Consider the following 27,478-nt stretch of genomic DNA (forward strand, 5'->3'; position numbering starts at 1 on the left):
CTGAAGACCACCTACCCGGTGCCCTGAAGCTTCTTTTTGCTGCTTGCATTAACTACTATTTCTTGATTTTCTTCAATTATTTTTCAACTGCAAAATACCAACAATGTCTCTTTTTTTTCCCTTTTATTTCCTTTAATAGCACTTTAAGTGCCTCTAGCTCTTTGACTTTAGCCATATATCTATCATCAGGAAGGTTGTTTTAGATCTGCCTACATTTAGCCTGATGCATAAAGAGAAGTATTACTGCTGATCTCGTTTTGAAATGTTACTAAGAGGAAAAATGAAATTACTGCAGGTCATTTTGAAGCAGGAGCAGGGTTTGTAGTCAGAAGCAATGTTTCAATGTTATTAGGAAGGAAAAAGTGAACTGATGACAAAACCAATAGTGAGAATAAGGTGAGGCCTTTGCTGCTTGGAGCAGCACCCTGTGCCATCTACCTGGACTGCCCAGCCTCTCCATTGACAGGAATCGCTGTGTTCATGAAGCGTTCTGGGCAGGCTGAGCTTTATTTTGAAGGATCATCTTTGAAATATATTATCAATATTTAAAAGGGCTCAATTAGAAGTTCAGGCATATTACACAGTGCAGCTAATAAGAGCCATGGTGTGAAATACAATAGCACTCTGGTGACACTGTTACGGCATCACGGTTAATGACCAAAATATTAAAGAACTTATTGAAGTTCAATCATCAATCAAGGTAAATTGATTCTTCTGGCAAAGAATGCAAATGTGTTCCTTTGATACTGCGTGAATACCAAGTACCAGGCTTGGCTCATGCTCATTTCTATGGTTATCAATTTATGAACATCTGGGTGAGCCATGGTGAAAGGAAGGGGGGAGTAGCAATAATTAACTTTCCATTTACTAATTACTGGCTGAAATTGTCACGATAATCCTGATTGCTAGATGTCTGCTCAGAGTTTTCCTCCCTCCTCTTTGCATGTTGTCTCCATTGTTGTCTCTGTTGAACCTGGGGCTAATTTCAACGGAAGAAGTTGGAGAGGGGATGAACGGTTTAAGTCTTTCTGCAATCAGTGTTTCCTTCAGACGCTAAATGTGTGTGAAAGTGTCTCAGTCTGTCTTGGTCAAAGTTGCCATTATAATCAAGATATCACTGGAGCAGAGGCTTGTTCCCCTGCTGTCAGGAGGTCATCGGTGCCTCTTCAGATCCTGCTCTGGTTCTCTTTCGCCTTTGTCATCCAGTTTGCTCTGTTGGGCCCTGCACTCAAAGGTCTCGCACAGCATCTCCTCTCCAGGAGTTTGTTCCTTTTACTTTCTTAGTTCTTTGGCTGTGCCAGTACCATCAGCCTTTGCTTTGTTCCCTGGTGGAGATCTTGCCTGCAGCTGTACTGCCTCAGGCACAGAGCTTGCCTGTCGTCCCTAGACCCTACACACCCGGGGTGCTCTTCCCATCTCTCTCTGAAGCCTGTAAACACAAGTACAAAGCCTGCTATTTTAGTACAATCCCTCCTTCCCCCAAGCGTGCTGTGTTACTGTCACGTGGGGTAAGTTCTTGGGGCGCATCCTGTTCCACAGGGAGTAAGTTTCAGGACGAGATGAAAATCTCCAGAGGCTGCAGCTGGTTTCCAGCAGTGTGACACACTGCAGGTAAAACAGAGGATTCAAACTTGCCCTTTGCTTGGATGTCCCCTCTCACCAGCACGGTGCAGTAAGCCTCAAGCGGTGCGACCTCACGACTGCACTTGGCATCCCGTGAGGGTTCCTTGCCATGGGTGCTTTGTTGGTTTCCGGCGTGGGTGTCAGGCAGACTGTCCTCTCACCTGAGTCATCGCAGGAGTGGCAGAGGTCTAATGGGTGCTAATGATAAACACCGATCTCCTCTCATGCTGCTTATACAAATGTCACATTATGCTCTTATAATGAAAAGCGAGAACAAGTCATTCCTTACCTCAAGGACAAAGAGCTGGCGCCATGACCATGGCTAGCAACTCCTGAAATCTTGCCAGGACTGATAATATACAAACCAAAATTGCTGTAGTAAGAATTACATTTGTTATATTTCATAAAAAATACCCTCATTAAACATTTTCTGTGAAAGACCAAACTGTCAGAAATAGGCCAAGGTTTATAATTGATTTTTCCTCTGTGGACTGCTCTCCATCCCAGCCTTCGAGAGAGCTTCATTTATATGTGAAGTGTGTGTCGAGTAAGTGTAGGAGCTGTAGAAGACAGGGACAGAAGAGCTAAGTTGTTGCTGGGAAGGAAGGAAGTACAAATGAGAGAGAGAGAGAAGGGAGGTCAGCCATTCTTCCTAGGAATACAGATTTTTTTGAGAGATGGTTCTTGTCTTTTGTTCCTCTGCCCAAAGTTACCCTGAGGACAAGTGCAGTAACAAAGGTTTTACATGCCCATATTTTTTTCTGACAACGAGGAATGCAGGCCCCAACTACAATATGGGGTATGTAAAAGGCCACAAGAAGTAATCTACAAACGGAAAAATATTCCATGCAGCAAAAGACTTGAAGCTCTGTGTGCTGCACTTACCAGAAAGAAGAGCAAGAGGTGAAATATTTGTGGAGTATGAGTACCTAAAGTGAGAGAAGATGCTAGCTGCAAAGGATGACTGACTAATCCATCAGACAGAGCCAGAACAAAAATCAATAACTGGAAGCAGAAACCAGAGAAATTCAAGCAGAATTAAGGCTCAGATGTCCAAGAATGGGGCTGATTTGCCACTGGAAGTGTTGGCTTCTCTATCTCTTGATGTTATCTAACACTGGACACCTTTCTGCAAGACTTTTCAGCCCAGCATAGGTGGAAATAGAGCACAAGGCCGGTGTGAAGGGCTGCTGCATGGAATTTGTCTGATGTGGCGGGTCAGGCGAGGTGACCAAATGCTCTTTCTAGTCTTACAATTTTTACCTGGAAATATAGCAGGTAATTTCTGGATTAACTCAGCTTTGTGGTTCTGGTTAGATCTTTTCCTTGAAAACAGCAAAGAACTGATTTTCACTCAGGTTATTTTGAAGTGTGAATGAAATGAAATTTGTGCTTATCAGTAAGTAATGTCTGATGGGGTGGCATGGAGAAAAACCCAGAAAGCAATCATATGAATTAGCAGCAAATCTTCCTCTCCATCTTTGCAGGCACACTGCTTCCATGGCAAGGTTAACTAGGTCCTTCCGCCTTGCAATTTCATCTCTGCATCAGATGGCAACTTAAATTCCTTTACAGGAAAGTGCAGGTCCCTGCTCTGGGGTCTCAGAAAGACAGTAGCTGTACTAAAACTCACACTGCTGGATCAACGTGCCATGACTCCTACCGGGACATCCAGAGTGGATGTTTCTCTTTCAGGTGAGAGCGAGCCATGGAACTGGCTCAGCGGTGGTCCTGGGAGGTCGCTGTAAAAACAGACTTGGAAACCGAGGCTGAGCTTTTTCGTGCAGTGCTAGTTTGGGACTTTCCAGTAAAGTTAAAGGGAAGGGCTGAGTTTTGATACCATGTTCTGCTAGTGATTGACCGCTAACAACAAACCCTGATTCTCAGCCCACTGACGCGCACAGAACCGAAAACAGCTCTTTCAGGAAATGAGAGCAGGGATGGACGGGTTACGTGGATGCGGGGCTCTCATGTCATCAACTTCCCAGAAAAGGAACCTTTCTCAAGATTGCTGGAGAGAAATTGGCAGCCCTGAGAGCGGGAAAGGATGTAGCTGCAATGCTGCAGCTGATAGAAAATGCTGTCAAGTTTCCTCAACTGTCAGTTAGGAGGAAAAGAAAATGTAGCACAGAGCTGCCAGCACATCTGGCATAAACCAAAGGTTTAACTAAACTAAAGCATCTATCCTCCAGCTTGGCCAGTTACACACTACCTAAGAACAAACTCTGTGGAAAAGCTGACAGGTAACAGATGGTGCAAGCAATGTAACTTTGTTCATCAGCTCCTCCTGCCAGTCATACTCCATTAGCAGAAGCACCCCTTTTTCACCTGAGTTAGGCGGCCTCTAGGAGCACTGCTGTGGACTAAGCTTGGCCTGTGCCAGCAGGGCTGTTCTGAGGTTGTTTCACACTGACTGCCTTGTTTGGCATGTCAGTAACCACAATTGTCAGGTATGGATTTTGGTATCTCCCTTTTTCCTCTGGAAATGGCTCATAACTAATCATGTCACTGTTCTATTTTTTAGGTAAGAACACAAAGTTCACTCTTTCTCCTGTGGTCATTATTCATTAGCAAGCTATTTTCATTAAGTTATTGTACGTTTCCTATTACTGATAACTATAGCTAGAAAACACAGGTGGTCATTAGGGTCATTTTCACGCTTGGTGGAACCGAGACCCAGACCCCAGTGGTCCCAGGATCTGAGCTTGCCACAGTGTTTAGGGTCGGTCAGCTGCGCTCAGGGAGGAGCAATATCTGCTGTGCTGAGCAGGAAACAGCTAGTTAAGAATAAATGGAGCACTCAGAGATGGGAAGCAGAAATATTCGTCCTCTTATCATCACCATCTGCTTTTTTCCCATTGAGGCATGTGGCATACTTCACTGCAGTCTAATGCCAGCGCTGCCCAGAGGGGTTTAGATGAAACAAATGAAATTCCTTTCTTCCTTATACTGTCCTTGTAAAGTTGCCTGACCATAAGTCCTTGCCCTTTTTCCCCAAGGTTAAAAACAAAACAAAATAAAAAACTAGCACTGGGGACCCTATTACTTTTTGCCTCTGTCTACATTTCCTTAACGACTTAATGTTTTCTGGTATTTGTATGTGATGCCCATAACTGTTGGGGGGATGGGGATGGGGTGGTTGCATTTGTACTGAGATCTCCTCCCTCATTACTGGCATCACTGCATCCCATAGCTTATCTGTGCACAGTCATTGGGATGGTGTAGCTGCTGTGTTACTTCAGCTTGGTGCCTAGTTAGACTCTTTCTCTCCAGAGAGATGTTAGAAGACTTGCCAAACCAGTCCAGTCAATTGTGCTCCCATCCAGTCTAGTCCCACTGCAAAGAGCCTGTGAAGCAAACTTGCAGCTATGGCCATTTCCACCTTCTGAGCTGAAGAGCATCTTTGAGGCTTTTGTTGGGCTTTAAGCCTGCGGGAGCCTACCTGGCCCAGCCTGCACATCCTTATGAGTTCTTCTTTCAGTTGTTGCCTTGCGTAGACCTTCTACATCTTTTCTTCTCTCCCTCCTGCTCCCATGCAAAATGATACAGTACACTGGTACATTTCCTCATGAGCATAAATTTCTTCAGTGGGTGAATTGTTTGAAATGTTAAAATCTGGACTATGGTTGTCAAAGCCAGGAGGCTTAGAAAAGAATGGCTCTTTACAGAGCCATATGCAGCTCAAGCAAAATTTGAAAAAGAAAATTTGACTGTAAAGACAGTGCACACTTGACTGACTTTTTTTTTTTTTTTTTTTTAGAGCACCTCATAACACTTGCAAATATCTACTGTAACCACAGCCTGAGCTTCTTTATGAGCACGCATAGTGGGCAGTAGTTTCCCTTGGGCATTTGAAGATGTGCTGCATGGGGAGTAGGCAGCAGCTTTGTAGACACCCAGCAGTGATGGGCGGAAGCTGCGCTAGGCAGTAGCACGTACTAAAATCCTGTTCATATGGAGCTGTGCATTACTCAAGACTGGCAATCCTGCCCGCTGTCTTTGGACCTGCACGGTTTAATAAACTGTGTTTGCCTCCTCAGCATAGCAGCTTTCCCTCTCCTGCACTGTGAACTCTGCAAGCTTTCTCCGTGTCCCTGCTGCAGTTTATAAGTTCTGTCTGCCAGGGATGCTCTGAAACTCCTTCAGCTTCAAAAAAAGGGTTGTCATGAATATTTTTAAATGTAGCCAGCCAGTCTCTAAGTAGTATTCAAATACAGATTACTAAATGGAGAATTCAACTGGAAGGCTTTGAGATACAGTTTTCTAGGAAAGCTGTGAGAGTTTACAACCTTCTCTCTGCTGTCTCCAAAATACATATTTATTTGACTTCATATTCCTTCAGAATTTCTCCATAGTCAGTACCCTGTACAAGGTGGTTCTTCCACTTGAAAACAGGGAAGTTAATTACAGTCATAAATATGCAGTCACTGGCCGGTCTCCCTGGGTAGATACATACCACTGAAATACATTTTGTGGAATTTGGTTTTGCTGTAGGTGCTGTAGGACATTCAAAATTAATGTCCCCAAATGAGTATCCCATGAGAGGTTATGGTGATACTGATGTCCTCTTGAAACTCAGGACTGTTGAAAACATACATGAAATAATGGGTATAAGAATTCATATAGTCATCTATGAAAAGTTAAACATGAACTAGCAAGAATTGGTTTCTTTAAAACATGGAATTTTAATGATCCAAAGAGCAGCAATAGTGGTACCATTCTGTTCCTCAGTATGTAGCCCTGCAGAAAGAATTACTATGATGCCATATAACAAAAATGTTAGAAAGTCAAGTGCGACTGTTAAAAACACCTATTTAAAAAGATTTTTCATGATTATGAAATGAATCGTACAACATTTCTGCTAGTGCAAAAAGTGCCTCTGTGGTACAATAAGTGGAACTGTGCGAACTGTGAAGCCTTAGGATGATAGTTTCATAGGAAGAGGTGCATGGCATGCCTTCTACTACATTATGTATGCCCCCCTGGAGTGCTTCCTTCTTCCAGAGTTTCAGGTATGGAAAAGATGAGCTGTTACATTAGCAAAAATCATTGCCTGCAATCAGGTATCACTCCAAGAGCTAAGTCTTCATAATTAGCAAAGGGAGCAAAGCGCTTGCTGTGTTGCTGTAGTACAAAACTGATATTAGGCAAATTGAAGCAGGGCAGTGTGGTTTTTGGATGTGTATGTATGGGACAGCTGCAGGTAGCGTCTCAATTAAATGTGTCTGTTAGCACGTGGTATCCCTCCTCTTTAAAGGGTTTTGTGCTATGCTTTTGGGGGTGTTGCTTTTGCTGGCTCAGAGGTTTGTATGGGCAACTGTTTCCAGTCGTTGCAGCTGCCAGTCCTGTGTGAAGACAATCAGCTAATGCAGATCCCTGCGCTCTTTGGTTTTAGTACCCATGCACATCACCAGCGTAGCCAAGATGGGGCATGTGCCAGCTTGCAGAGGGCTGGGCTCTGTCTTTGGTGCCCAGCAGCCATCCCATCACAGTTCTGTGAGACATGCTGCTGGGCCAGGCTTTGTGGACGCTAACTTACTCCAAGGCCCTCAGCGGGTGTTCGGGAGCTGCGCAGAAGAGCTTGTTTAGGTGACGTGTCTGTCAAAGAGGCATTCAGTGGGGACATCTCCTTTTCTCCCTCCAGGGTGGCTTAATTCAGAGTCTACCACCTACGGAGAGGGGTATCATTCAGAGTGAAATTACAGACAACTGACAGGATCCTTGTCCTCGTAAATCCCCAATAATTGTGACAAATGTCTGGAGCGCCGCAGGCTTGCAGCTCTCTGCCAGCTGCCCTGCCAGCCCGGAGGCAGCTACAGCGGCAGGGCCAGCACCTTGTGAGGCTGCGGCAGCGTGGCCCTGTCCCGGGGCTGCCGGGGACTGCTGCCGTCACCCGAGCTGGGGCTTTTAACTGTTTTCTGGTAGGGACACAGGATCAGATCTGGTTAAAGCAGCCAAAATGGCAGTGGTTGTTTCCTGCTGCCTGACTTGTTCATATTGATTACAGACCCTAGTGGAAACCCACAGCTGAAATAGCAGAGTTTGCTGCCAGTTTTGCTGTGTCAGCAGAATCCTGAGATTTCCGTAGTGTGAGATCAGAGGGGAGATTAGGTTATCTGTCCCAATGTCCTCACATCTTGGGCAGTCACCAGATAGTCCTGTGATACACCCGGGCATCTCACTGCACAGGAAACCCACCCCAGGCACGGCTGGAGAGCAGAGCTCTCAGAGGAGCTGCTGACGACAAAGTCCCCACAAAGCAAGGGGAGGTGTTTGCAAGGGGTTCATGCCATCCCTGCAAGCTGCACTGGGCTGCTCGGGTGGGGGAGCAGCCCTTCCTCCCTCTCCCGCGGTCCTCATCCGCTTTCTCTCCCCAGAGGTCCATTAGTATTTCCCATCCTTCAGCTTTGTGCAGATTTCATGGGATCATTCCTGGTGCAACCCTCAACCGTTGCTCTCTCCAGCCCATGGTATACCTATAACTGCTCTCTGCTGCTTCAAGTAAAGCCGGGAAGGAAGCAAAACCACGGACACACTGCAAATAAAATTCCTCCCTAGCAAAGCAGGCAGTTGTCTGAAGCCCTGGGCTATGGGAATTGATTAGAAGTTGTCTTGTTGCAGCTGTTACATGTGTGCTGGGGGCAACACAAACATCCACTCCTGCCTCCGGCCTGCTCAGCAAGGCGGGTGCTGGGGCTCTGCAGTTTGGATTCCCAAACCAGGCACACCCTCAGGCCCACAAGCCCAGACTCCTTTTTCTACACACATGCACCAGCAATGCAGCTTCTCCAGCAGACTGGAGGAAGACTTTTTAAAATTTTTTTTTATCTCCTTTGAAAGATCCCAAGCAGCGGTGAATCTATCATCCTTCCTGGTGACATGCCCCAGCTTTGAATCAGCTTCACAGTGAAGAGGTGACGCCTGTCCCCAGCGTGGTGTGTGGCTCTGGGGATGGAGGGCAGCAGCAGAGCCGCGCCAGCGCCTGGGCAGCCGTCGGGTCGGCCCCAGCGCCTTGTCGAGGGTCACGGGCCATGGCCATGTGGTGGAAGGAGGTGCAGCCTCTGTGATACGTTTTTCTTTCATGCACTCATAATTGACTCTGATTTTAGCAGCTGGTAAAATACATGCTAAAAGAATGTGTGGGTTTTTGTCCCGGTGTATTGTTCCTCCTCTTTTTATGTTGCATTGAACTTGCTTATTCAGCAAACTCTTTTTTTACTTCCAAATTAAGGATGTGAAATTTCTTTCATTTTAAGATCTTTTTTAAAAAAAAAAAAAAAACCACAAGTATCTGTGGAGCTGCCACATTGAGATTGATTCCTCTGGAAAGTGTGGTATTTAAAGCTAATCTTGCTTGAGTTCGTAAATTGCTTATTATGTGTGGTGCTTGGGACTTGAATCGCTTTTCTTGGCCAGGGTGCTCCAAGCTCTAGGGGAAGAAGAGGAGTGTGAAAGGTGCAGCTGCATTTAAGACTGAAGAGCTCATTTTGAAATATCTCCCTGTAGCGATGGGAATTTTTCTCACTGAAACAAGTGTTTGGTTTCAGGCTGGCTGGAGACACATCCTTAAGGAAAGAAAAGACGAAAAGAAAAAAAAAAAGAAAAGGACTGGCTGCAGATTCATTTTTCCATTACTTGGAAGTCATCTTGTATATAATTTAGATGGGTCTTAACGAGGCATAAAGTCACTTTCAGAAAATTGATGACTCTTCGTTCGCTTCTCTCTGAAATGAGGGCCTGGAGCCTTCCCTTTGTTCCTTCGGTGGGATCTTCAGATCTGATTGCAGAAACCCGATGAAGCTCTTAATACAGGCACCAGAGTAACCACAGCTCTGGCCTTCTCCTCTTTATTGATCTTGCGGCCGGGCCACGTTTCTATTTCAGCCTAGCGTATTCCATGTTTCCTTATCTCTAGCGAAACTCATCCCTGGCCCTTTTGGGTTTATTAACTCTTTAGTCACCTAATGTTGTTTGGTAGGGTTCAGAGAGTCTGTGGTTGTGCAGAGAGGACTTCTGCCATCTCTGGCTCTGAATTTGTGGTCGTGTGGACGGAGCAGGACACAAGTCGCTCAGGGAGTTGAGGTCTGTGCTAATCAGGACATATTCATAGCGTCCAGTTCCACCTCTTTTTATCTCTATTTGCCCCTGCTGCAAAGTGGGGTGCTGACACGGTTCTTGGGGCCACATTGTGGTGGGTCCCCTGGCATTTGCGGCGTTCATGCCTGTGGTGGATTTGCATCTGCTTGGAGGCACCTCGGCAGCCTGGGAGGCAGGTGAGCCCAAAGGACAGCCGGGGCCTGCGAGAGATGGTGTGTGTTGTTCATTCCCCAGTTCTCGATTCATGAGTTCGAGCTCACCGGAGAGGCCGGCAGGTGTGAATTCGCTTTTTCAATGCATTGCTATTTCCTCCCCGTGCCTCAGCGCGCTGCAAGCTGCAGTTTGCCGACTTGCCCGTGTCGTAGCAGGAAAGGTCAGGAACCTCATAAACAAGGTGAGAAGCAGAGCGGGGTGGCGCGGCCGCCCGGGCTGCTGATTCCTCCTGACATTAGAGCGCTAATGAATGTTCTGTCATGGTCCCGTGAATATTGCAGGAAGCTTTCGCCTCCCGCCTCCCCTGCCTTCGCAGGGCCTCAGAGTTACCAAGGTTACCTGACGTGACTTTCCCGGGAGAGCGGAGCAATAGCTGCAGGTCGGCTGCTCCCGGGAGCATCCTGCCTCCGCAGCGGGCGTGGGGCCAGCGCAGCGTCGCCTTCCTCGCACTCCCTTTGGCTGTTGCCGTTCCCCTCCCTCCCACCCCACGCTGCCTAAGGTGTCACTGGTTTCGTTTTATTTTAAATTTTTTTGAGTAAGGATCATATTAATTTTGTTTTGCTTGTATAACCCGGACTGTTATCATCCAACTAATTACTCACACATTTTCCTTCAGACAGCAAATGGGAGAGATAAAACTGCAGCAGGTTTATGTGATTTCTGCTTATCAAATTACTGTAATTATTTGAAGAATGGCTTAAAATTGTATGGAGTAATGAATTTAATTATGAGTTTGCAGCGATGCCTTGTGCTGCATGCGGCTTGCAAACGGGCAAGTTTATGAGAAGCTCTTCATAAAGCGTCAGCAGACGGGGTTGCAGCACGCTCCTTGCGAAGAGAGGCTCTGGCACCTCCATACCGCGGCAAGCAGGGATGGGGCACGCTTCACAGGTCGGCTTGACAAATTGTGCTCATCATTCAACTGATCAGCTCACTTAGTCCAATTCTAATACAAACCCAGGCAAGACAAAGTGCCAGCAGCCTCTTGGTCGTGGCATGCTGCAGCTGGTTGGCTTTGCTCGATCTCCTCAGCCCCGGGGCATGCTGGGGACCAGCTCGCTTGCCCAGACCTCTACACCTCCTCCTGTTCAGATCAGCCTGTGGGTAGCTGTCAGCGAAGGCAGGTCAGGCAGTGCTGACAAACCTGTCCCACCAGAGCCACAGCCTTACACAACCTGCTCGAAACACTCGGAGTAGTGTTTGCTATCCCTCTGCTCCACACTAGGAACAGCAAATTTTTTCACTGCAGCTGGGAGATGCACGGGGACATGCCTGACCCCTGTGAGCTGTGGAGCACACTCTCTGCTCCTAGGATGTCTCCAAACCCTCAAACACAATGAATTTCTCCCTGCCTGCTTGCACTTTTCTTTACACCCCTGCTTAGTTCCAAGTGCTATAAAAAATTGTGTTCTCCTGCATTCCACCAAAGGGCTCCATCTCCTCTTGAAACTGGCAGACGGGGAGATGGCAGCTCTCCATCCCCACAGCTGTGGGGCCAGTTGAACAGCTCAAGGGAAGGAGACCCCACATCCCTGTGGGCTGCTCCCTGCCTCTTGTGCACAGATGTGGAAACTTTGTGTTTCCTGCCAGTTTTGAGGTAGTGACGGTATGAGATTTCAGTCTTGTTTTGTTGACTAAAATACAGACAGTAATGAGACAGGCAGTTGTAGGAATACTGAGTTTTACAGGCAGATAGTTGGGACTGGACAATATTTTTTATGCTTTTTCCATTACATGCTGCTGGTATTTAATGTAGATGGTGTTACATAAGTGGATAAATGGCTGGAAAGACTGGTCTGGAAAGGGGCAAAGCCAGATTAAATACTGTCCTTCAGAGGAGGTTTGTTTCAGAAAGCAGGAGTGTGTTCCTGAGGGACAGAGTGGCAAAGGTAGACCGCACCACCATTCCCAACGAAACTGGATTGTGGAGAGAGACATAGGGCCAATGGAGTGAAGAGAGTTGGGCTAGATGCATTTAAGCAGTGGAACAGAAGTGTAACCAACAGAGAATTGAAACTGGGTGTATGGGAGGAAGAAAAACTGCTGGAACTTCAGGTCTTCTGTGCTGAGATGTACTGAACTTCATAAAGGACTACTGGATCATCTGGTACAACCTGACTGCCACCTCATTCTCTGTGACATTCCTTACAATGGTAGATAGTTCAGGCTTAACTACTTAAAATATCAGATATGAAAGGCAAAAGAATAAGTGGCCAAGGGCCATCCAATGTCTGAAACCTTTGCAGGGATGAAATGGCTTAGAGATGATACTAACAAATGGTTCATGGTCTACAGCTCAATGATTACACTGTGTCAATGTTTGGGGGTTTTTTATTTTAAAAAAATGGCTACCGTAAGAGGTTACCAAATTTTGAAAGTACAAGCCTGCCCTAATTTGGACTTTAGGTAAATCTGGCCTCGCGTGCAAAGAGGAGGCATTAGCAGTCAAAAGCCTTGTCTTTCTTGACATGTGAATAAGGGATTTTGTGTGCAGGATGGAGTCGTACATGGTATTATGTCTGTCTAAATGCAAGGTCAAAGCAGATTCTAAATGGTATTGACTTTTAAAAGAGCTTGTGACAAGGCAGACATGAATTCTACATAATCTCTGCAGTTTTATGTAAGTGAGGAAGCAGCAAGGTATGATGAGAGCACCGAAAGAAAATGTGGTGGTTGAAGCCATAAACCAGGTGTAATTTCTGGCAATCTTTCCATAATCCTGCTTAAGCCAGGAAGAAAGAAAAGCCCGCTTTCAGTTGGAAAACTCGTAAAGATTTGTGCAACGAACGCTATAATTGTTAGTAAGTTGATGGTGGTCATAAATACAGTTGAGTGAGAAGAGATTGCAGGATGTAGCAGTTTGCCGTGAGTCTGGCCACTGCGACTCTGACCTCCAGCCGTAGCCAGCCCTTGTGGGTGTCTCCAAGGAGAATGTGCTTTCTCCTTCCCCTACTGGCATGAACTATTTCCACGGTTCAGCATGTGGGACAAGAGGAAGAGAATACCTTAAGCGCCAGAGCATGAGATTTCATTACCCTTAGTGTTTTTAGCCTTTATAGCTACCAATGTTATTAAACATCATAAAATTGTCCAGTTCTTTTAAGTTCAGCTACAGTACTTTTCCCAATTTGTGCTTATATGAAAAAAGAAGACATCAAAGCTTGTCTATGAAAAAACGAGGAAATAAGAGTAATGTTAAATTCTTAAAAGCAGTTTGAAAACGTGAAATAAAATTAGCAATAATATTTCGCACACAAAGCTGCTTCAGGAGGGATCTGTATCAGAGCAACCAACAGTGGCTAATGTTTTCTTCTCTCAGTCATTTTTAAAGGTCACTTAATGATCAAAATCTACTTGCTAATTTAATTTCTATTCTCAGTGTAAATGTAAGATGATGCTGTTTATTCTGTTTGCAGGTGGTTTGCTGGGGAGAATCGACCTTTTGCCTTTGTTCTCAGTGCATCAAGGTCTGGGTCCACAGCTTGTGCATGTGGCAGCCCAGCTTCACAGGCTGGTAGGGCCCTATTTCCCAAACCAGGGTTTCTCAGGTGTTTTAATCCAAGGGCTCTCTGATTTCTCTGAAAAAAATATGTAGACTATCCAGCGTAATGCTGTCTCATGGTACCAAATAAAAATCGTGTTTTCGCTTGCTTCATTTATTTTGCTGTTTTGCTTGCTGCTTGCATGTGTGGGAAGGGGAACTTGTGTTTATTTGCTGTTCTGTAGCAGACCAGGATTGTTCATGAGCCACAAGTTGAGGGGGAGCTTTCTTGCTCTCCCTGCCTCACATTACCTTAGAGATTTCCTCTCCCCAACTCTTTCCAGTGTATCCATTCTTTTAGGATGCACCTTTCTGTCTCAAGGCATGGAATCAGGTATGTTGCTGAGCAGAGTTCAGCAGAAAGAGAGAAGAAGAAACCTAGGGAGTGAAATGCTTTAGAGAGTCATATTAGCCTTAGATCAAGGACTCAACAGGCAGTATGAAACTTGGATTTTGAGCTCTCACACGGCAACATTCATGGCTTTGTTTGGGACATTCCTCTCCTACTCTGTCATGGGGAATGATTTCCTCTGTATGGGCTCTGCAGAGATCTGCCTCAGGTCTGCTGTGGGGGAGATGTGGTGAAAATCCCAACAGCTGACTGTCTGCTGGAGAGCCTCATCTGTGGTGTGCCAGCCTCGGGAGCAGGAGGCTCAGATTGCATGGGTCTGTGGTTTCTTTTGCCATTTCTGTCTCCTAGAGAAACCCCTAAGATCTTCCGCCAGCTGCTGAGACATGGGGCTGGTCACAAGGAGACTGAGCGCTGTCTGGAGAAGACTTGGGACTGTGTTGGTTTTCACAGATAGGATGGGGACCTACTTTGTCTTCCCTCAGGGCAGGTCATGGGTCTAAAAACCCCTGTCTGGAAGGAAAGACGATGTTTTCCCAAGGAGGCTGAGGCCCCCGTGGTCATCTCCAACATCAGAGGGTGTCTCCTCCTGGCATTTTGTGTTGATTGTCAGCTCAGTAAAGCGAGCCGCTGAGATTCAGCCAATTCCACTTCTGTCCTTGGCAAGTGTGTCCTCTTGCGTCCCAGGCAAGCTTGTGGTTGGAGCCCCCATCAGCTCTGAAAATCACAGCTATGTCTTTCAAGGCCTCAGTAGAGTATGCCCTGCTGCAGGGTTTGCTGTTGACGCTCTGAAAAGGGAGACGTGGTCTTGTTTACTTTGTGCGTGAAGGATGCCTATAACAGAGTGCCAGCAGTTCTTTTACCTTAAACACACACTCCCTCTTAACTTTTCCCCTGGCTGAATAGTCCTGACAGCAGCAGCCTGTATACTGTATACTCAGCTGGGGAAATAAAGATGCGCAGTATTCTTATCTGCAGGGAGATACCTGCCTCTTACATCCTCTGGGAAAGACTTACAGCAGCCTCTGCTTAGCAGAAAGTTTTCTTTCCTGTTAGTGGTTGCAGCTGGGAGAGCCGTGCCTCATCTCTTGCTTGTAATTACATCAGTAGGGTATCTTGGGAGAAGGTTAAATAGTCTTTTGTATATCAAATAAAGCCAGTGAACTTCACTGAAATCATTTAATGAAAACAATCCTGATTATCTGTATATATTGCCATGTGATATTTTAAAAGAACATCTTAAAGGGAAACGTGGAATTGTTTAAGGCCTCTAAAGACTAGAGTGCAGAGGCTATGAGCAAATGTCTTTATAATCTAGGATCTGAAGTAGACTTTGAATCCAATTGTTTTTTTCACTGTTGTAAAACATGAGAGATTTTGATATGGTAACTCGGATTTGATTCAGAACTTTCTTATTAACCGTTCTTCACGCACATCAAATTTTAGAGACTGAGATAAAGGGCTCTGCACATCAAGGAAGGAGCTGACTCAAGGACAGAGCTATTAAGGTGTATAAGAGAAGAGAGGAGAATTAATTGTCTTTAATTTGGCATAAATCCCAGGGACCATAACTTTGGTTATTAGGAATTCAGGGCCTATTTCCAATTCGTTATACCCAAGCATGCTTGCGTTTCCAACTTTGGGAGTCTAATCCGTGAGCGTGTTAGCGTGGCAATCGTTGACATGCTAATAAAGGACAGCGCTGCCTGACCTCGCCGTGTGTGGTCACTGCCAACCGGTGTTTGCCTGGCAGTAAATCAAACCATGGTATTGCTTTATCGTTTCTGACACCTTGCAGTGAACCGCTCAGTGCGTGTCAGCTGCTCGGGCAGTCTGTGCTGGCAAAATCACCTGGGCCATGCTGGAGCAGGTCAGAGAGGCTGCTGTGGCTTTTATATGCTTTTTTAGTCTTTGAGCCTCCTTCTAAGACATCTGCTCCAGCAAAGCCAGGGTGTCTTCCCTTTAGGTGTATGAAATGTAAATAGTGCAATTGTTATCTATACCGGAAAATCTGGTCTAACCTGAGCTGGGTTAAAGAAAGAGGCGGCAGTGGTTTCCTGGGTTGGCAGCAGCAGCAAAAGCACACACTGCGACTGCATGGCTTGAAATGCAACACCTCCGTGCTGACAACGTGGGAAAGTATGCGGGACTGCTCGGCCACGGCCAGCCAGCCACCCCTGCACGTACCTACGGAGCAGGGTGAAGGTGCCACGTCCCACAGCAGGGCTGGCTACTTCATACGCGCCAGGAAATGGAAAACACAGTAACATCACCCTTACTGTAAAGCTCTCAGTGTAAACATCTGAGGGTTTTAGGGAAAGGTGGGCCTTGAGAGTCCTGTAGGAACAACCTCCTCTTGCAAGCCAGGCTGTGTGTATCTTGCATCAAAACACCAAAACAGAGCTGGCAGGAACATGTGTAGCCATGTGTATATGTGAGGCGCAGAAGGAAAGAGGGTTCAGAGCAAGGAAGACAAACCAATTCATGCACTCAATTCCCCTGTAATCATTTTCTGAGACCTGCAACCTCATGGTGCTTTAGCCCCTGTCTGTCGAATGCTGCCTGCCAGTCAGTCAGGAATGAAACAAAACTCGCACAGGGCAAGAGCATGACGTCCCCTCGTCTCTGTTCTCAATTCTGTTTATCCTGAACCTTGACTTTATTGCATGAGAAGGTCCTGGGAAGTCCACAGTGGCCACCTTTTTTTCCCCCTTTTCTGTGATTTCCCATTTGAAAAAGAAAATGAAGTAAGGAAACCTCAACAGCTACTGTGGGGACTGCTCCTCCCAACCACTAGTGTGTAGAGCTAGTGCAGGGATCTTCCTAAAGAAACTTGGAATTATACTGCAGTGGAAAAATAGCAGATTGTCTTTAAAACTTCAAGGCCAACTATTCTTCATTTTCAAGAGGGGAAAAATCCTTTTAAAGCTTTCCTGAAGTTAGTTTTCCAGCGTAGTGAAGCTGAAGCTTGCCAAATCCAGATGTCGTGTTTAGCTTTCTTGGTCAGTATCTGGTAGATGTAATGTTTTGGGGGGAAAGGTAGGGACCATATTTAAGGAAAACACAACCTTCCGTCTGGGAAGGAGGAGTCCCATGCCACCGAGCTCTGCAGCCCACTTCACGTGCCAGGGAAGAGGGGTGGGGAAACCCACAATTTCTGTAGTGATCGTTTGGTAAAAATGAACCTTTGACTAGCAGCAAATAAATCTAATGTTAGGGAATGCATTTTCCTTGAACAGAAAAGGAATTTCAGCTGATCTCCTGCATTTGGTTTATATTAGGATGAGTACCACAGGAGCCAAGAGGTGGCATTTTTTTTATCCACTTGGCCTTGATGTGGTTTCACTGCCAGCTTTCCATTTATCTGTTGCATGCTCTTTAATTCATGAGGGCCTGCACTGGGGATTTGTTTAAAGCCTTGGCTGAAATTGTCAGCCACTCCTTTTATTGCACATCTTTCTGAAAAGATGGGTGTTGTGGCAAAGCAGTAAATAGGATATTGAGCCTCTGCAACGCTTGCTATCTGTAAAAAGAAGAGTATGTCCTCTGTTAAACTCTGATCAATTACATCATCCCAGCATTAAAAACCATCACTTGTCTGGCAACAATGTCTTATTTGTGTTTGCATATAGCCATTGGCTTGCTACAGGTCTTTCGCTGGGGGCCTTTCTACTTCATATGGTCTCTGAAAGACTGTTAGGGTAACCAGAGTCTCCATCTAAAGTGATGTTGGAGCCAGTGCAATTAATGGATCTTCTAGAAAGTGATGGCTTAATATACGATATAAAACTCATAGTAAGAGAATATTTCTGTCCCTGACTCTGGTCAAGTCTTGCTGTGTTTCTCCCCTTTAAAAAAAGTAATTTCCCCGCCAAGTAAATAACATTAGTTACGCAGTATCTCAAGATGTTTTCTGTGATAGAGTATTTTAAAAATTCTGAATGGAAAGCAGTGATTTGCCATATCACTGATCTGTCTGGACCTCAGATTAAATTAAAGCCCTTCTTACAATTCTGAAGTGATTTCCCTGCCTGCAGACCCTCTATGCCTGAGCTGGCTGCAATAGAACAAGTGTATTGAAACTTCACATTTATTATTTCATTTTAAAATAGAATTTCTCTGAGAAAAGGTACGTGAGAAACTGTTGCAGAGGTACCTGATGTCAATATGTGAATATTTTCTTAAAGGTTATTTTCTTTTTGAATACTATGAAGAAATAATGCCTTGGACTGTAAGTTTAATTTGTGTTTTACTGTACTGGCCTTTACTGGGACTGGTTCTATGTACTAGTTTTGCTAACTTATTAAAAATAGTCTGATACAATTTCTGAGCATTTGCTCAAAACACAGGTTGCTACAATTAAGGAAATGGCAGATGGAGCCACATGCCTGAGAATTTATTGGCAGTGGCAGGAAAGGATGGGGCTGGAGAAAAGGCATAGGGTGAGGGAAGAGGCAATATGGAAGGTGGAGAGCAGAGCAGGCTGTTGAGGACCAGGGCTGGTGCTTTTCAGCTTGTTCGTGGCAGAGGAGCCTTGTTTTTGTAGGAACTGTGTTTGTCCTCCTTTCCCACACCCACACGCCTTGATTGCTAGCTTTGGGATTCAAACTCTCACGGCATCACAAAGCCACTTTATCCCATACCTTGGCGATTTTGGAGGTTGCCTTCAAGTTTTGGTTTAGTCTTTGAGATCAGAGAGCAAAGAGGTGTTTCGGGAGGGTGTTCTTCCGGGGGGGATTCTTTGTTTTCCTTTTGAGGCACTGGCAGTCTGTGAACACCAGAACTGGAGCATATTTGTGCTTTCTCTAATGACTCTCTAGCTCCTCCCCAGTACAATCTTAAATTTCAATTTCCAAGCTAATATTTCCAGAATATTTAGAATGTTCTCAAGAGTTTTTGTTTGGGGGTTTTGGGGAGGGTGAAAGACAGACAAGAGGGGGAGTTCTTTTTGTCTCTCAAGTAGTATCACAGTGATTATCCTTAAAAGTTCAACAGTTATTATTCTTCCATGTTTTCTGAATACCTTCCTTTTTCAGTAGCTTAGATGCAAGGAAAGGCAGTGCTTTTTCTTTCCCATGTTGGAACAATTGCTAGAAAAGAAGACTTTTTCCGCAGGGCATTTTGTCAAAACATACAACTTTTTCCCATCCCTAATCTTAAAGTTTTTGCTTGAGAGTTGCTGGCCACTGTTGCTTTGACAGGCTGTGATGTTCCCCCACAGGAGGAGAAGCCACTGGATTGGCAATGATGCAGACAGGCTGCAGGAGCTAAATAGAAATCAGATTTTAGCACGATCTAGCCCTTTCAGTAGGAGTTTAAGTGACCGAAAATCTTGCATTCTGGCCTGTGAAGTGGAAATGAACAGATTTCATATTCCAGCTGAGTGGCAGCAGGAATGCTTCACTTTAATCTGAAACTCAATGTTAGAAAGCGTGGGAGAGCTCTGCTGTCAGATTAACTCAGTTCTTGTGCATTTTTCCTGCACTGAACTGCAACCAAACATGGATCAAAAGTCAAATGCTCCATTAATTTAACCACACGTTGTATTTAATGGCATATGGAAATGCATTATTGATTGTACATCTTAAAAATGAAAATCTCTATGCTAATAGCATATCACATCAGTGCAGGTGAAGTAGTATGGAAAATGCAGAGGATTAATAAATGACTTAGAATACAAGTAAGAGCTATTTCCATGCTTTTCTCTGAAAAGATTGAAGTTTTGGGTATGTTTTAGTGGGAGTGTTTATATATTCCGTCACGAGGAAACATGCAGTGGCAATAGTTATGTTGTATTTCTCAGTATAAAATATTAAAAAGAAACAATGGTTTGAGAACAGTTCTACAGGCAGTTATATTCAACAGTTGGTACCAACAAATGGCACAGTCCTGCCTGAAAGCACAGCATGGTCTTTTACTGTTCTTTTACTATGGAGTCTTAATAGCTGGCTGCAAAACCTTTCTGGATTCATTGTGTTTAAAGAACTTTTGTGAGTTTTTTCAATACATACTTCCAGCTGATGAGGTTTTTTGTAAGTAATAGTTGTTGAAAGAAAGAGTCTAGGTTTATTTATCAGCTGTTGGATATGACCCACAAAACTCTATTTTTACCTACTTGGTATTATGCTGTAATTTAGGGGGAGGAAGTGAAAAGGGTTAAAAAAGGGACGCTTACTCAGGCAGGGAATCTTGCAGAGATGATCAGTTTTACTTGTGTGTAAGCTCTTCCTCACCCACATTCTTGACATTTCTTGCTGTAGTTTCTGCTGTGCTATACTCTGAACCCTTAAATGACTTTCAGTGCCATACAATCTAAGCCCTTTTTAGTACTTCATTAACATGAGCTATTAGTTTCTCTGGTCTCTCAGGAAAATGCTTGTTACGAGTTTTGCCTTGGCTTTGAGTTGTCTGTGGACATTGCTCTACATTCATGGCAGAATACTGGGCTTGGATTTGGAGCAGGAGGTCTAGGGTGGTCCTCACCTCTTAAGGGGCTTTGCGTCACACTTCCCACCACTCTACGAGGCTGTGTCATCAGCTTGGAGAGGCTCTGTCCAATGGCACAGAGGTTGTTTAGCCTGAGCAGATAAGCTTCTGCTATAATCTTCCTTCTCAAGTTTTTTAGCTCATTTAGATGTATTGGGCCTAAGTCTTGGAAAAACTTGAGTTTAGGACCAGGACTGCAAATGTGACTGTCATTGCAAGGAAGCCAGAATGGAAAGCAAGAAGAGAGGTAGCCAGGATGACTGAAGGATGATGTAGTAGTAGGGATTTCATAAATGCCATCTCAGACTGTTGCAATCTAATTTGATAAAGGTGTAAATAATGGTTTTCTTCCAGGATGGGTTGAGGTCTCCTAGCTGACAGCAGACTCCACAGCTAGCACATACTGAGCAGAAGTTGTTAATGCTTAGGAAGATCCCTAAACTAAGAACTGAAACAGTGGGTTGTAGGTGCAAACCTTTAATTTGCCCGAGTTTGTAACTGAATACTTACTTCTGGTCTGCTCTGAGTCAGCTTCAGCAGCTGTTAATCATCTTTGTGTTGCCCTCTGTCAAGCACAGGTCACAAGCTGTTATCTGTGAAGGAGAGAGAGGAATTGCCTGTTCACTACTGAAGCTGTGGCTAGACTCAGTCATCCCAGCAGATTTTGCAGTGTTTGTGAAGACCCTGGATCAGAGGAGTGCAAGGCCATGGTAGTGGAAGTGCCCTTTCTCCCCAGAGTGACCTTTCTCAGGCCTTCCCTTGGGCTGTGCTTAGGGGACAGCCATGCTGGAGAGCGGCAACCGTTGTCTCCATCAGTGCCTCTAGAGCTGTGCCTCTTTTCTGTGTTCCAGCCTGAATCTAGACTGGATTAGCTACCCTGTGAGAAGCTTAGGGGCAACTATGGCTGATGTGTGGCTATGTCTGGTGTATCCTGGAGGGCTTTGGCAGTGGCGTGCTGCAGTGCTTCTCAAAGGGAAGGAGGACGTATTTCCTAATGGAGGGCTGGCCCTGCATCTGTGGCACCACCTTTTGTCCTGGGCAGGTTGAGAAGCATCCTGAGGCCCGAAGGAAGTTGTTTGGATGATAACAGCATCTCTAAGGGCTGGGAGAAACAATTTGTTTCATCCCGTTGGGATGCAGCGTCCCCACAGGCCTGGAGAACCAAGGTTGCGCCCTGGGTGGGAGGGAGCACTGGGTGCCAGTGCACAGCAAATGCAGGGTGCTCAGCCCTGGGGAGGTGACATGTTGCTGCAGTGACCGTGCGTTACCTTACCGCCGCGCACGTGGGAGCACGGAGAGGAGCAGTGCTGGGACTTGGCAGGAGCACAGGCTGAATCCGCGTTGGAGCCAGCTGGGAGGTGCTGCCATGTCTTGCTCTTGGGAGCACCCGCCTCTCTGCAAAGCCGTCCTGCTCCCCTCTGAGATAAACAGGTGCTTGGGAATGGCCAGCTCTGCTACCAAGAAGGTATCGGTGGCTTGTAAATGGAGATAATTGCTGTCCAGCCATGAAAGGACATCAGCAACACCTGTCTGGCACTTGAAGGATAGCGCTGTCTCCATTGGGTGTTTTATGGACTTACAACCTCTAGAATGAGCAGGTCCTGTGAGCTCCCACGCCGTGAGCCCCCAGGGCAAGAATCTGCCTGACAGTTTATCCTCTTCTGCCATGTCTAGTCTCGTATTTTCTTGAATTTTCCTTACAGTACTTTCTTTGTTTTGGACTGACTCAGATTCTTTCTTTTGTGAACTGTTTTGCTGCTGCTGCCGCTGTGATCTTTCTAAGAGATAGCAAATACTTTGTTTACTGTAAGCTCTTGTGCAGTAATTCATGTGGTTACACCATGACACAGAGAAGTCCTTCTGGAGCTCGTTTCCACACCCACCCATTCATCTGCGCCCTTCTCCCCATTTTCGGCAGGCGGCTTCAGCATGTCACGTTGGCGTGATGTCATACCAAACCAGCAGATTTGTCATTAAAAGCCTTGTCATCAATAGATGACTGTTTGTATTTTCTGCCTGCCTGAAACTGTTTTATACTTGCTAACCCAGTAATTAAGACTTTGCTGCCTTTGAAACAGGTTGGTTTCACTGCCCCACCTTTTCCTTAGGCGATTACAAGGCGGTGCCAATGTCGACGGGGCATTCATTAGCCTGCATGAGACTTGGCTCCAGCAGTGAGCACGCACAAATGCACTCCTCCTCCCACCGCTCCCCGCACAGGTGGTAGCCCGACACCAGGCAGCCTCTGGAGACCACGAATTTGGATAATATTTTTGGTGAGCTCCTCAGGGGGCTTTTATAAGAAGAAGGGTGCAGGAAGAGAGCGTCGCCTCAAAATGGCTGATAAAATGCTCTTTGTTGCAGCTTCAGTTGAACCTGAACAGAGCAGTGTCAGGGTTTTCTTATCCTGTAAAATGATGCCGTTCTTCTGGGCTGCTGGATTGCTCGACTGCTTTTGATTGTCTTGCGGTAATTGAATAGCCGCGCTGTGTAACCTGTGCTGAAGGAATTAGGACTGTTTATTCAGCAAACAGATGTCCTGGATTGTGGTGTGCTCATGATCTTACTGGCTTGCATCTTTCATGAGTTAATATTGCCGACTACCCAGGCTATCTTTTGCACTGATAATTTTGCATTTGCTAATGCATTTCAGCGTCTCAAAGGGAGATTTGGAAGCTTGTAAAATTTGTAAAGTAATTCCGTTGATCCATCAAATACGAGTCCGTCGGTAGACAAGGGTTACCCCTGCAACGCCCTATATGGTACATTGCGTCAAACCACTACCTCTTGCCAGGATCGGTTCAGCCCTGGTGACTTGAAGTGGGGGAGATCCCAGCCTGCGTCACCGAATGGGTAGGGAACGTGTGAAATAGCTTTTGATACGTGTATCCTGCTCCTGTGCAATGCTGACCGCAGTCAAACACATTTATCAGAGATCTCTCTGCCCTCAGTCCATTTCCTGGCTTGTCCCTAGTACTGCACACTCCTGAGTGTCTTCAGATAGCTGGCAGAATTGAAAACAAAGCAGGTTTGTGTTTTAATCATCCCTACAGAGCCCCTAAAATTGATGTTGGGCTGGAATTTCCTCAGCTGGCGCAGGCTGGCAGGAGCCAGTGGCCCAGAGAAGCTGTTTCCAGTCCTGTGTGGGGATAAGGCCCAATATCTCACTTGAAATGAGTTGAGAACACCCCTTTCAGTGGGACAGTGGTTTTAACAGACTGTAAGAGATTTAACCTTACACCTATAGCTGTAATGTATAGAAAAGCTACTTTTTGCTATTTCCAAATTGTATTGGGTATCATTTTTTTCTCTCCCTCAGCAGTCTGAACAATTGGGCTCATGATACTAAGCAGGCCTGGCTTTTATAGGAAGAGGAATATGACAAATAACTCCCATAAACGTGTTTACAGTTTGCACTATCATTTCTAAAATACCGTTTCCTACGTTGACACAAAGGAAGTTCACAGCAGTAGGGGAAAGATTTTACTGGTACCGAGTCATGGTATGACCTCCGAAACACAGTTGCGTGGCTGCAAGACCACTGAGTACAGTGCACAGCTGTACAGGGTTTGCGCTAGTGGGAACCTGATATCCAACCCCTCCAACTTTTCTGTTCTGTGAGAGATTACAAGTTTTGAGCAAAATCCTGGGGGTAATCCTGCAGGATTCAGCCATCAACAGCTGTGCTCACCACAGACTCCTCTGCAGGCCTTTTCTGTAAGCAGCTGTTATCTACATACTGTTCCATGCTGGGGCTGATCCGTGCTTCTCGTAAGACATAAATTGCAGTTGCCTCCGTGTCCCTTATCATCACTTGATATTTGGAGTGATGCAGAAAATACGGATGCCCCAAGGGGTATGTGTCTCTCAGCAGCATCCTCAAGAAAGGTAGTTTTCTGGGGAGCTGGTGAATGAGCTACGTAATTGCAGCTGCTACGTAATTGCAGTTGCTCCAAAGGAGGTCTCAGCTCTGGTTTGGGGCTGTGGGAAAGGTTTCTTACCTTAACTTTTCCCTTAAAGATGGGAAATGTGTGGCACAAAAGAGCTGTAAGAAAAGGGGGGGTTTAGATTTCTGTCACTTCAGAAAGGAGATTAGCAAAGGGAGCTGTCAAGGGAGCATGAGAGATCCTCTGCACATGCTGTCGTGCTAGATGCCGGAGGGGCATTCCTGGCTCCTTGGTGACTGCTGCTAGCAAGACCTCAGCCTGGTCATGGATTTTCCAAGTTTCAGTTTGTAATTGCAAAACCCACTCATTTTTTTGCTCTCTCACTGTTTCCTTCTCCTTTCCTCCTGCTTCTCCTTTCTCTTCCTGCTCTCCTGTCATTCCTGCTTCTGCTGCTGTAGTCCATGGAGGGAATTAGAGCTTGCAATGCCAAAAAATCTCCTGCTTGTGCCTAGATTTTGCTTGCTCTAACCTAATGCCCACCTGAGATACACCCCTTCTGAAAGTATCTGAAACCCAGAAAGAAAAACTGGTTTAGATAGTCTGCACTTGAAAGCAGATTCATAGCCTGTTTTAATGTGTATTAAAAGCACACTAGCTATCCTTGAACAAAACCAAATGCTGACAAACTCATTTTCTAGAATAAGGGTATCCATGGATTGGCATGAATAGGAGGATAGCTATTACTGACGACTCCATGTGCAGACAAGTTAGTACAGCTAGCGAGGGCTGAAAGGAGCTGGGGCATGACTGAGCCTCATAATTAGACCTAGATTAGACTTTTGCCAGAGGGGAAGGCAAGGCAAGAACAGCTCTGAACCGTCACCTGTACTGCTTGAACAGAGACATCCCTCGCCATCCCAGGGAAGTCAGCAATGCCAAGCCGGGCTGGAACGAAGCCCCGTTATCTCTACAGGAGCATTGCTGACAGGGCAGGTGTGGGCTTGTGCCGGGCTGTGCTCTGTGGTGTGACCAGCTCAGGTTTTCTCCACAGCCACTCTTCTCCAGGAGAGTCCGGGGGGGCTGCCAGAGCCACACAGTACCAGGGGAGGACCTGCAGGAGTTGAGGTCCCTCATTTCATGATGGTACGGGCACCTGAGGCCCTTGGACCACCTCCAGAGAAAGTGCTCGTCCTCCCCTTGAGCTTGAGCCCTGGACACTGTGACCTTGGCCCTGTGCAGGTCCCCTGGAGCTACTCCAGAACTAACAGCAGGTGAACAGCAGCCTCGCTGTGTCTGAGGCGCCATCAGAGACCGGCTGTCAGATTTCCTCTGGTGTCTCATCACAGCAAACTCCTGCTCTTAAACGTCAGTGTTGCCTCTACATTTGATTGACAAGGGATCGAATGAGGCCTTGCTGCCTGTGCGTTTTTGTAGATGCAGGCATGCCAGCGCTGCTTGCTTGAGTTTTGGTGGTGGTGTGGCCATAGCGGATAGGCAGGTTTCAATCTCCAGGCATGGAGGGGAACTAGGCTGTACCAGTACCAGTGCTAGCCCAGGGAACCTGCTGTGGCTCTGACTACACACAATGCACTGCTTCTCTACTACTATCATTTGCCACTATAGTTTTGGGGCTTGCGTGCGGTTAAGAGGGAAAAGACTGTGTGCCACATGAGCCTTGCATGCCTGCCCGTGCCTGTCTGTGTCCAGCTCAGCCCAGGGTTGAGGGCCATCACGCGGTGGTCACCTGTGCCCTCTGTCCGGGTGCTGAGTGCCCAGCATTCCCGTCAGGCTCCATAATGGCTTGGGCTTGCAGGGGGTGCATGGTATGGGAGCAGCGCTGTACATCTCTTTGGAGTCCAGAAAAGGCTTCATCTAAGATTTCTAGTATGGCAGAGGTAGCTTTGCTGCCGGGTCTTTGTAATCAGCATCTCTCTGTTGTACGCGGTGAAGTTAAGGTTAGATCATATAATTTCTGCTGGTCTGTGCTCATCACAAACTGCTAATTTTGATTGAACAGTCACCTCCAGTGCAGCAGGCTGGTCGTGTGCCTGTGGATCAGACACCGTGGAGGATTTTCTGATCTCTCTCGTTTCTGTGGGCAAAGGATCACTGCAGATGGGAAGAGATTTCTTGCACAAATGCTGGTTTCAGATTTGCTTTTAGCTATGTGCTAAGCCTCCACACAGACTTTGGACGAAGTTAACTGGGTGCTACTTAGCTCAGTGCATTCTTTGTAAAATCTTGAACAAACCAGAAAAGATTGTCAATGGTAATCATGGTGATTAGATTAGATCACTTCAGGTTTTCAGCCTCCCCAGAGTAAACATCTGTTTTCAATACCGTAAATAGCAAGGTGCTGCACTTTAGGCAAACTTGGCCTTGATCCAAGGGAATGTCATTGTTTACTGCTTTTCCTATGTATCTTCCTTTGCTTTTCAATCTATACCATGCTGTACTTCTGTGTGTACCCTTCTTTTGTTTCTTTTCAGCCATGTAGGAGTATGCATTGTGGTTGCTCAGTATTGAGTGCTTCTGTTGCTTGTTATTGAATGCTAGCTCTGGTGTCATTCCAGTTAAGCTCTATGTACCTTTTGTCTTTGAAAATCAATGGAGAGCAAATTAAAAAAGAACTAGTTTTCGTGGTAAAAAAAAAAAAATTCCATTTACGTTTGCTCATGATGAGAGGGGTTTCTAGGGAGGCCAGTCTGGGAGACGAAATACAGTTTGTGCTTTTAATAAGCATCAGGAACCGTTTTTTCCTTTAGAAAGCTTTGGATGCTTCATAGCCACTCTCATCTAAACAGAAAAACAATATTCCAGGGCATTGTTTTGTTTACAGCAGATGTTGCCTTGTTCTACAGAATCTTGATCTGCAAACAAGTAAAGGGTCTTGGGAATTCTCCTGAGATCTTAGGGAGAAATATGTAAGATTAGGCACCACAGGCTGTGTTTGTGCTGCAGGTGCAGCAGTACAGGTAGAAGGAAGCACCTGAGGTGGCCTATTGCTAGTGCCTTCCTGGTTCCAGATGTGTGATGATAGCAGGAAAAATCAGATTGCAGCAAGTTCAGACTCCTCTGGGACTTGGGAAGATGCTGAGGTCTTGTTTGTTTAAACACTGCAATGAGCTGGGAGCCTTGCAGAATTGAATTTGCCAAAGAAGAAGGTTTGCTTAAGTTCCCTTAAAACAGGGGAAAAAAGAAACATACTGAAAATAATTGAGTTTCTGGTGCTTTAAAAGCTTCTTAATGTTCTTCAAGTTCTTTTTTTCTGCGAAAGTATGT

At 45.7% G+C, this 27,478-nt stretch overlaps 1 protein-coding gene across 7 annotated transcripts in view; it reads left to right on the forward strand.

The window, feature by feature from the left end:
• PTPRF (protein tyrosine phosphatase receptor type F) overlaps nucleotides 1–27,478 on the forward strand; it is a 392,393-nt gene that overhangs the window by 254,859 nt on the left and 110,056 nt on the right. The gene's annotated exons all lie outside the window — the stretch shown is intronic.

Source organism: Mycteria americana, chromosome 7 (assembly GCF_035582795.1).
Source record: "Mycteria americana isolate JAX WOST 10 ecotype Jacksonville Zoo and Gardens chromosome 7, USCA_MyAme_1.0, whole genome shotgun sequence".
NCBI lineage: Eukaryota > Metazoa > Chordata > Aves > Ciconiiformes > Ciconiidae > Mycteria > Mycteria americana.